This window comes from Carassius auratus, chromosome 28, assembly GCF_003368295.1.
Source record: "Carassius auratus strain Wakin chromosome 28, ASM336829v1, whole genome shotgun sequence".
Lineage (NCBI taxonomy): Eukaryota > Metazoa > Chordata > Actinopteri > Cypriniformes > Cyprinidae > Carassius > Carassius auratus.
Window position 1 is genome coordinate 13,423,086 of NC_039270.1, and position 11,206 is coordinate 13,434,291.

Here is an 11,206-nt window from a genome sequence, read left to right on the forward strand (position 1 = left end):
TTCCCTGTCCTGAATACATCTATTTCAACCCTCCTGTCAGTATATGTTATCCCATAATGTTATTATTATTATTATTATTATTATTATTATTATTATTATTATTATTATTATTATTATTATTACTACTACTACTATTATTATTATTATTATCCTGCTTGCATTCAGGTTTATCCTACTTGATGTGCAGTGGTTACAGACTTTGTCCAAATAAAATATATGAATTTAAATTTCAGCATTTTTAATAAACCCACTTTATATTAGGTGGTCTTATACTGTAAGTGCAATTGTGTTCTTATTGTATTGCAAAACAATTATGCTGCTGTTGAGGTGGGTTACGGGTAAGGTTAGGACAGGTTTGGTGGTAGATTTAAGGGTTAGGGTAAAGTTGTAAGGAATGGATCAACAGATTATTTATAAATCTAATTACAGTTGTAATTACATGCAGGTATTTTTTTAAATATATAACTACAATGTTAAAACATGTATGTACACAATAAGTGCATGATACAAATATTTTATGTGTTCCAATTTACTATTTTTTTTTTTTTTTTTTTTTTTTACATTCTAAACAGTGTTTTTGAGTTTCAGTTTTTGGTTTGACAAGATTACATTTTAAAGGGAATATTATTTTATACAGAAATGTACAATGCCAATCAGGCAATCAGTCAGCCCCCCTGGTTTCAGGGACCTTTATACCCAAGATTACAAGTTCACTTTGGTTTTTGTCTACAGTGTTCAAATAGGACTTATTGTTTCCAAGATATTCTTTTCCCACCATATTCCTGCCACCTGTCTTTTCTTATAGTTTTACTATTTTTTCCTTCTTATACACGCACTGCACATGTGGTGTGCAGATTGTATGCACAATCTCAGAGTACAACAGACAGCCATGTATAGTTATATTGTCTAACTTTTGACCTCTTACCTTCTCATTCATGCACTGGGAAAAACACCTTTTTCAACAATAATGAAATATCAGCACGTAAAATGGCACAGAAAGTGTTTGGTCACTTTCGCTCAGATGATAAGCATAGCATAGTAATAGCAATGTCAATGTCATGGGTTCATGACTTAGAGAATGAAAAAAAATGCATAGTATTCAGTCGCTTTGGATAAAGCTGGCAGTTCTTTGCCAGAATAAGCAATAATGTTGACCAGACTTTTTGCTGAAAGTCAAAAGAGCACAAGATGTTTTCTTTTTATCTTGAAGTGGCAGATATGTTGCCAGGTTGGAGTTTATCAACATTCCCACCACTATAAGAAACGCTCATTTTATCTCATCTGTGAAATAATGTTTAGATTGAATGCACACTCAAATTGTTAAATTATTATGCTTGTATTGACTCGGAATGTTTTAAAATGTCAAAATAAAGAGTAGACTCACTTGGGGTTCAACATTAAGGTTAACCTAAGCTAAACTGCCTTTACATTTCTTTTATAACACAACTTGTTAATGAGACAACATCTTGTGAAATTGCTGCTGTACATAACTTTTCGAAGCTTGTTGTGGTTGGAGTGTGATTTTCGGCTATAGGCAGACTTCTGCACTAACCATATGTGGCTTTAATTAGCAGTAGACTGAGCTGATGACAGAGGGCAGGGCTGCTTGTTAGAGTCTCCATGATGGCTACTAGGACAGACCATGGTCTATGATGTTTCATTTAAACTATAGTGTTCCATTATCATAATGCATTCTGAGTTGCAGTTAACACTTTATGTTTTATTTTTTAACATTAGTCACTGCATTAGGTATCATGAACTAATAGTTCACTATTTTCATACCATTGCATAATCTAGGTTAATGTTTATTTCATGTTTGTTCATAATAATGTTAATGTTAATTTATACGACTTGAAAAAAAAAATATATTACTATAGAAATTAACATTAATCTACAGCATCAGTAGAAGTAATTTTCGTAGTTGCATGACACCTAATGCATTAACAAAATTAACCCTATGTGACGAGTGGGGCGGGGCCAAGAGCTATGGGAATGGAGCGAGGCAGGTGAAGTGATTGGAAATGAGCGACAACTTATAGTAAATTACTGCCTAGGTTGCAAAATTATGTGACCTGCCAGGAGTTCAGAAGACCCATGTCAGAACTGTACCTTTGTGGTAGGAAAAAAAGAAAAGAAAAGGGTCAAGAAAAGGCAGAGATGACAACTGTTAGACTTTGGTTTGAATTTAGAAAAAAACTTTAAAAAAAACAAGGAATAACATGTTGGAGCCATATTGTTGTGTTGGAGCCATGGCCTGTCATATTTTCCTATTTCCCCCTTGCTGTACATAATAATTTCCTGTTGAATACTTGCTTGAAACTGTAACACACAATCATGATTCTTCCTGAATCTGAACTTGGTATTTATTTAATTATCTAATGCACTTTATTCCAAACATCCTATTGATATTCAGCTGTCCTTGTGGCTCATCAGAAGTGCCACCAATTTGGGCTCCATATGCTGGCTCGTGGAGTTTGAAATTTGTTTAATAGCACTTGTAAATGTCACGGATCTTGTATGAGCCCTGTGTCATACGCAGTGAAGGAGATGTTTTTGTCTTCTGTGAGAGCTCAAGGACCTAAGGGAGCACCTTTTTAACTATTCATAAAACAATACACGCTGAGCCCAGGACAATTAGAAAGCACTTAATAGACTTCGATGGCACTCACAGGGTCGTGGCCTCACTCTAAGGAGGCCGAATCAGACGGGTACTCTGTGTTTATTGTTCATGTTTCTTTTTTTTATGTCATCTATAAATAATGCAGACATTTAAATGAAGGTGCATCATCATAAGTACGCCATTATTTTAATTTCAGCTGCGTTTGTGGTTGTGTTCCCTGTGCTCTGCATGTGATATGAGCACTCATCTCCAAAAAACACCAGCACTCAGAAGATACTGAGAGGATTTTGTGATCGATTAGAGAGAAACCACGTTTCCAAAACAATTTTAAACGAAAAGGACAAAAAAAAATTCTTACTAAAACTGCTGTTACTTTTACAACTGTCCTGTGTATTTTTTGATTTTATACTCAAGATTAAAAGATTTTACCCAAGATTAAAATCTCTCAGTTACTTACACTTTTACATCATTAGGTATTCATAGTGTGTAAGGATGATGTAATCTACTTTGTCCACTAACGTCAGCTCAGATTTTTCTGCTTTCAGCTCCTTTTTTGATCACTTTCCCAAGAAGTTTTAATGCTATTATTTTGCAGGATTGCAAGTGCTATACATTTTTTCTTTCAGGAAATGCAAATTTAATTTTCTAAATATAATTTTGATGAATCTGCACTATGCTACAATGATAGTTTTAAGATTACATACCTGTCTAATTGGAAAAAGCTGCCTCTACCCAAATTTTTTCAAAACTTCAAAATGTAGCCTTCCTGCACAATAAATAAAATTAATTGCCATTTCCATATGAAATTACAACTAATGGCAGTAAAATGTCAACATCTTTCATTCCTTTTGACATTAATTATGTCTATATTGGCAGATTATCAATTATAGAATGTCGACTTAATTTTGCACAGTGGAAAAATTCTATGTAACTGTATGACCTAAAAAACACTTTTACTATAGTGCATGATTTGTACATTGATAAATTTTGCAATACAGTATGCATCAAATAAACATATGTACAGTTTTCACAATATAGTAAACTTGCTTGGTAGCCCACCTGATACAGCACTGCACTTATAATGCAGAGTACTTGGGTACACAGCACCCTCTTACTTCCATTCACTTTTACGTATCTACATCCCCCCCCCCCCAGAAGCCTGAGATCTACATGTGAGCGACGCCTTATGTTACCATCACAGAGAGGCACAAAATTACTTTCCAGAAAATTTTCATTCACTGTTCCTGGCTGGTGGAATGATCTTCCCACACCCATCCAGAAACTTTCCTTTCTCTTTCTTTAATGCCTCCCTGTCTAGCTTGTACTAATTTGTAAAAAGTCTTTGTGTATATTTGCCACGATTAATAAATGTAAATGTAAATAAATGTACTGTAATATACAAATCCTAATAAAAGAGTTTAAAGACTTGCTGGTATGGCTTTTTCAGCAAATGCATTTTTATATCATGTTTGCTTTTAACACTATTGGTTAGATTTAGGATTTAGGTTAAAAATAATTGTAAATACAATAGAGCCTACAATCTTAGTGCCACACAGGACATTTCATTTACAAACTGCCACAATTTGTACAACAACCAGCATAATAATCCTTGCCAGATTGACATTCATCTGTTTCAAATAAAATTTAACACACAAACTTTTAGTGCACATTTCACTTTTAAAGAGAAATCTTGCAACATAGGCCTGTTTTTTTTTTTTTTTTCAATATGCCTGGGTTGGTATCCGTCTATCTGTTTGTTTTGTTTCGTGTGTGTGTGTGTGTGTGTGTGTGCGCGCACATACTGTATATATGTGTGCAAGTGTACTAGTGTGAGTGTGAGCGTGAGTGTCTGTCCCTGATTGAGGCTGTGAATTCAACATCTGTTGTTCCATTTCTCCAGCCAAAGCTATTCATCAAAATGGAAGTGAATGGAATTTCTAAACCCTTTAAAATCAAACAAACAAATAAAGCTTAAGAATAGATTATTTGCATCCTTCCATTTTCTTCCATCTTATTTCATTGAACCTCACACAGCTGCAGTGATTAGGTTCAGGGTATTATTACATGAATAATCAATTTGCATATCTCATATAAATATTGATTATGTCTGCAGTGCCTAGATTAACTCGATCCGGACAAAACAGTTTATGCAAGACTGCCCATACACATTGAGTGCAATGCAGAAAAGGTCTGCAAAAGCCAGACCTTATCAAGAATTGGGAAGAAATGCCTCTGCAGTTTTTCTCCATCTGCTGTTAGTCTCTCACACACAAACACATACAGGGGACCAGGATGGTGACTCACTCTCAAGCTGATAGTGGTTTGGTATTCATGTGGCATGTAGCCAATAACCAACAGCAATACTGCAGTACACACACACACACACACACACACACACACACACACATATATACACTGTACTCATACAGTTTTTGTTGTATAACAAACTGATCCAGGAAGATTCATGTGTGTTTGCTTACAATAGTCTGATCAGATTTTATGTTCGCCAAGGCTGCATATATTTGAATAAAATACAGTAAGACGGTAAGATTTTGAGAAATACTGTATTATTACAAATTAAAATAATTTTTATTTTTATATATTTTAATATAAATAAATAAAATATTGTATTTTGTTTTAAACTTTAGTTAGTGTGTAATGTTGTTGTTAGAGTATAAATAATACCTGTAAAATTCTAAAGCTCAAAGTTCAATATTTTATTTAACAGAAATCGGTTACAATGGTTACAATTTATGTTTAACTCAGTTCCTGAAAATTATAATCCACATGTAAAACTATGTGCAGCACATTTTGCTGAGGACAGCTTCCTCAATCTCAATCAGTTTAATGCCGTATTCGCACAAAGATTGTTCTTGAAAGATGGAGCAGTTCCCTCTTGGTCTGGAGAAGACATTGTTTACAAAGGGAGACGCTGTTTAGCTTTGTTAACAGCCCTACCATCTGGCTGTGCAAAAAATTGAATGCGATTTTCATGCGCATCTCGTCAGTAAAAGCGTTCTGTGATTAGAAGTACATCTTCAGCACGTGAGTTCAGATCAGGATTGCCAGGTTTTCAAAACAAATCCTGCCACTTGCTTCTAGTCCAAAACTTGCCCAATCACAGGGCCGCACGCACTCAGCTGCTGTCAAATCACAACACAGGAACCGCTGGCTCAATCAGAACTCGTTATGTATTTCTGAAGGAGGTACTTTATAGAACAAGGAAGTCATCATCCGGTTTTTATGACATTGCAAACTGTAAACACAATCAAAGCTTCAAAAAACATGAAAAACCTGACCTTTAAAATGTAATTTATTCCTGTGATCATTACTCCAGACTTAAATGTTACTTGATTCTTCAGAATTTATACTAATGTACTGATTTGCTGATCAAGAAACTGTAGAAACAGTAATACTTTTTACAGGATTTGTTGATTAATATAAAGTTTTAAAAACAGCATTACTTTATAGTTCTATATTAACAATATGAATGTCTTTACTCTCAGTTTTAATCAATTAAATGCACCTTTACAAATTTCTTATTTAATTTTAAAAAGAAAGACCTACTGTTCTGTATATCTGGATTTACATTTATTGATTTGGCAGGCATTTTTATCTGAAGTGAATCAAACCTGCATGACCTTGTGTTGCTAGTGTCTTACTGTTTGAGTTAGAAAAAAAAACTATAAATATATCTATATGTATTTATCTTTATTGATCCTAAATGATGTTTGTACTATAGATCTAGTAGTCTATTTTTGAACAAACTCTTTCAAGTAATACTTTACGATAACAGTATGTGAATAATCATGTACTCCTTCCTAAATTAAAGATTATTTTAATATGAACTAATGATGAGTTAAGGCATGTACCGATCAATGTTAGTTAATGTATTAACACTTTGTGGGAAGTTTTTAGACATGAACACATACACTGTCAAAAAGAAAAAGTTCAACTCAAATTTTCAAGGCAACTGACTGCACAGAATTTTTGATTTGAAGATATCAACTTCATTTTTTAAGTTTTGAAGAACTACAATTATTAAGTTCCGTCAGCTTTTCAAGTTCTGACAGCTAAGTTTTTTTAATTCAAGTTACTGGAACTTTCAAGTCTGTAAAAGTTTACTATTTTTAATTTCAGATTACCATATATTTTACTAATAGAAAAATTATTGTCACAGCAGCTGAAACAACAATTACTGACGTTGAGGTAATTCATTTTTTTTCTGTTTTATGGAAACTAATAAAAAAAATATGTTTAAGAAATCACCACATTATAAAAATGTACGATCATTTTTAAATGACAAAGGTGTAAGGATATGATAATCCAATAAGAAGACAACATTTCCTTTGTTTGTAAGACTTAAAGACTTTTATAGCCAGAAAATAGACTTGACCAGATCAACATACTCTAGGCCTCAATACCAGACACACAAACCTCAAGAACAGTGACAACCAACACATGTTAAAAAGATGAGCTCTTTACATCACAGTACAGGAAAGAACTAACAAATAATAATGATAAAACAATAATAAAAAAAAGTTGAAATTAAGTCAGCAAACAGCAAAACAATGATGCTATAACAGTAACTGCATAATTTATTCACGCTGCAATGCATGCTTGGGAACTCACAAATCCTTAACTTTTCAACAATATGAAATTGTTCAGACAACTGTGTTTGGGGCAACATTTGGGCTAATTTTGTTGGTCTGACAAGGATTTTTGTGTAGTTTCAAGAAAATAGCATTTTTTGGTATTTGAGACTCTGGAAAATGAGAAAGTTAATTTTTTACAGTGTAATTTTTTTCAAGATTAGTACATGCATTAACTCAACATTAGTTCATATAAAACTGGTGTTAATTTATTTATTATTCGATGACTATTCATGCACTGTTATAACAGTAAAGTGTTTACCAAGTCCCTCAGTGTCTGTTCAGGCAGGAAGAGAATCAGATGGACAGTATGTGTTTGTGTGCGCTCATCATTTGCTGGGTGTTGTCTCCACATGAACAGATGGTGGAATCATGTTATGGCAGTCTCTGTTTAAAGTGTGCCAGTAGAATGCTCTGATTGAGACAATGACAGAGTAATAACCCGCTGTGTGTGTGTGTGTGTGTGTGTGTGTGTGTGGTCAAAAGACAGACAAAAAAAGAAAAAGACAGTGTTAGCAAGCAGGGTTTTGTGTCTGTATGTGACTCTGCTGATATTAAGCATGAGTGTGTTACTGTGGAATAGTAAAGCACTTCCTACAGTATTTATATTTGAGTGTCCGTCCATTTTTCTCCTTTTGTCATTCTGTCCTAATTGTGTCTCATATTCCTCTCTCCTTTCTGCCGTTGGTGGTCCTGCCTCATTTCTCTTGAGGGGCAGCAGGTGGTATGTGGTGTGGGGTCTACATATGTGTGTGTGATGGAAGATATTGATTTGTAGATGTTAAAGGGGTCATATGACGCGATTTCAAGTATCTGATGCACTTCTACTGAACCTTGTTATAAAGCAGAGTTTCCAGAACAGTTCAACCCATATATTCAGATGTGTGCATCGCATTTTGTGGACAATGGGGACTGTTTCCTGTGAGAGTAGGCTACAATGCCGGTGTCTGTTTCTATAAAGTGGATTTTACAAATTGCAAGTTTGTAATTGGTTTTATTGTTTTTGTCTTATGGCGCCAGGACACACAGTATGTTAAGGGGCGTAAAATTTAAGTCACATGCTTGAGGAATTCAGCCAATCACAAAGCACTGGATAGTTGGCCAATCAGCACACACCTCGCCTTTCAGAATGATGAACTATGTAAAAATCAACACGTTTGAGAAAGGCGGGGGGCATAGAGGAGCAACAATAATGTACATTATAAAGATTTTTTTTTTACTTTTTTTACTTTTTTTTTGTACTCTTTTTTTACGCATTAAACACATTTCATTACACCAAATACACAAAATAATGTTCTTTTTAGCAACGTCATATGACCCCTTTAATGGGTGTGGTGAGCTGAATGTCTTTCCCCCGTCCCAAAGAACTTCTTATATACCAGTTTGGATAGGAAAAAAAGAGTTCAAGAGTACATCATGAAAACATAGTGTCATCTTTACAACTTAAAAAAGGTTGTTAAAACAAACAATGAAGCAGACTTGTTGGGCACCAAGGCTTCAATTGTCTGATCAGAATCAACAAATAAATAATAAGAAGAATAAATTATTATTATTATTATTATTATTATTATTATTATTATTATTATTATTATTATTATTATTATTATTTAATCATTAATAAGATAATGTTTTTCTTTTTTTTTTCTTATTTGATTCAGAAGTGCATATGAATTAAAAGTCCTCTAAAAATTATGGTCTATGATGTCATATATTCCACAGTTACATGAATGGCAAATAATTGATGGTGCTCTTATGACATCACAGAGCCTAGATTTGTACTGTGAGCTGAAAAGCCTTCCTCTTTACAATAGAACAATGAATTGTTAGAGCTAAGATCTCACAGAGCTCATAGTTGTAACTGGACTGACAGAGAAATAAAAGATAATCATTGACAAATCTGTGTAAAATTACCTATGGTTACACTTTATTTCTGTAGTCCACTTTAGACATTTGGTAACACTTTAGATATGGGAACACATATTCACTACTGACTAAGAGTTTTCCCTCAATAAACTCCTAATTTGCTGTTTATTAATAGGAAGATCATTGTTAAGTTTAGGAGTGGGGTTGGATTAAGTGAACATACAGAATAAAGCATTAAAGGAGTAATTCACTTCCAGAATAAAAAATTCCTGAACTCACCCCCATGTCATCCAAGATGTTCATGTCTTTCTTTCTTCATTGGAAAAACAATTATATTAAGGTTTTTGAGGAAAACATTCCAGGATTTTTCTCCATATGGTGAACATCAATGGGAGCCAATCAGATAAAGTTCCAAATCTCAGTTTCTTTGCAGCTTCGAAGGGTAGCAACACAGCTGAGGAATAAGTGCCTTTTCTAGCAAAACGATCAGTAATTTTCTTTAAAAAAAAAATGTGTGCTTTAAGCACAAATGGTTGTCTTGCACAAGCGTGACCTTACGCATTGTGTAACCACAAGGTCGTACATGACGTAGACAGAAAAACCGACCCAGTGTTTACAAACTGTGATTTGGACCTTTAACCCGTTGGCCACCAGTCCATTATATGGAGCAAAACCTGGAATGTTTTTTTTACTCAAATTTATTTTCAACTGAAGAAAGAAAGACATGAACATATTGGATGACATGGGGGTGTCAGGGAATTTTTATTCGGTAAATGAACTTATCCTTAAATGTGTGTTCTATACTAATGAAACGCTATGTTAAAATGTTAATGTCACACGGTCTTGGTTGTAGAAAAGGTGCATCAAGAAGTGGTAGAAATAAAAAGGAGTCTTTTAATAAACATCAACACATCAGGACCATTGAAAATAGTTTAAGTCCAACACAAAGGATTGACAGAAACTGAGGGCTTATAAGAACAAGCAAACTAAGGAGCAAACGAGATGAATACAACACAGGTGATCAGGATAAACGATGATTAACTAAATGAGAGGCGGCCAGCCCCCTGAAGGCTGGTGCAGAATAGGAACAGGGCGGAGACAAAAAGATCCTCCAGGGCGGACCAGGGAGACCCCCCCCCCCCACAAAAAAAATGTTTTCTTGTTAAGCTAGGATCCCTAGGGGGTGATCCTGAGGAGTGGGCACTGATGAAGGAGGGCTGGATGGGACCAGCGGGGATGAAGGAGAACATTCTGAAAATGATTCCGGGACGAGGACTGGTGCCAAGAACTCCGGAGGCAGTACCATGTCCATGAGCACTACATCAGCGAGGATCCTCCACAGCTACTAGGAACTTGGAGCTAGCAGATTTTAAGCAGACGGTCTCCCAATACCCTAATGACTGGTAGCTGACATGTACTTGCAAAATTACTTATAGTTAGGAGAATGTCTAAAGTGCACTATCAAAATAAAGTGTTACCAGTTTTTTTATTCACCTTCTACCCATTTGTTTTCCACTTCTCTGCATATCTCCACCTCTCTCTGTCTCTTTCTCTTTCTCTTTGGCTTGCTTTCACTAATAATGGCAGTGGTTTGTCTGTGTTTGTTTCTATGGACAGATTCAATGACGTCACTATTCACTTTGCAAATCTTTGCCTTGCCAAAATGAATATAATTCAGCATCGTTAAGGCCCCTTTTTATGACAGCTTTTAATCTTTTAATCTCAAGTTTTAGCTGACTCATGGTCCTTCCTAAGTATAAGAGGGTTAAGGACAAAAAAGGGACGAATTATTCGATTAGTGACTACATTTTGCTGTGGTAGTTGGTTTGTCTGGCTAATCTAATTGAAAGTGAAGGCAGTGACAGTGAAGCTTATCTCTTACACCCTGCTGCTCATCACTGTCTACAAGCCTGCTGACAACCATCAGTGGGTAAAAGCTCTGATGTACAGGCTTTGTAAAGCGCTGGTTCTTGTGCAAGCATTGTTCTCTCAAGCGCTTTGCACACACAGTGGTTATGGGGCTGTGTAGGTGGTGTATAAGCGTGTCTAAATGCTAACATACACCAACAGT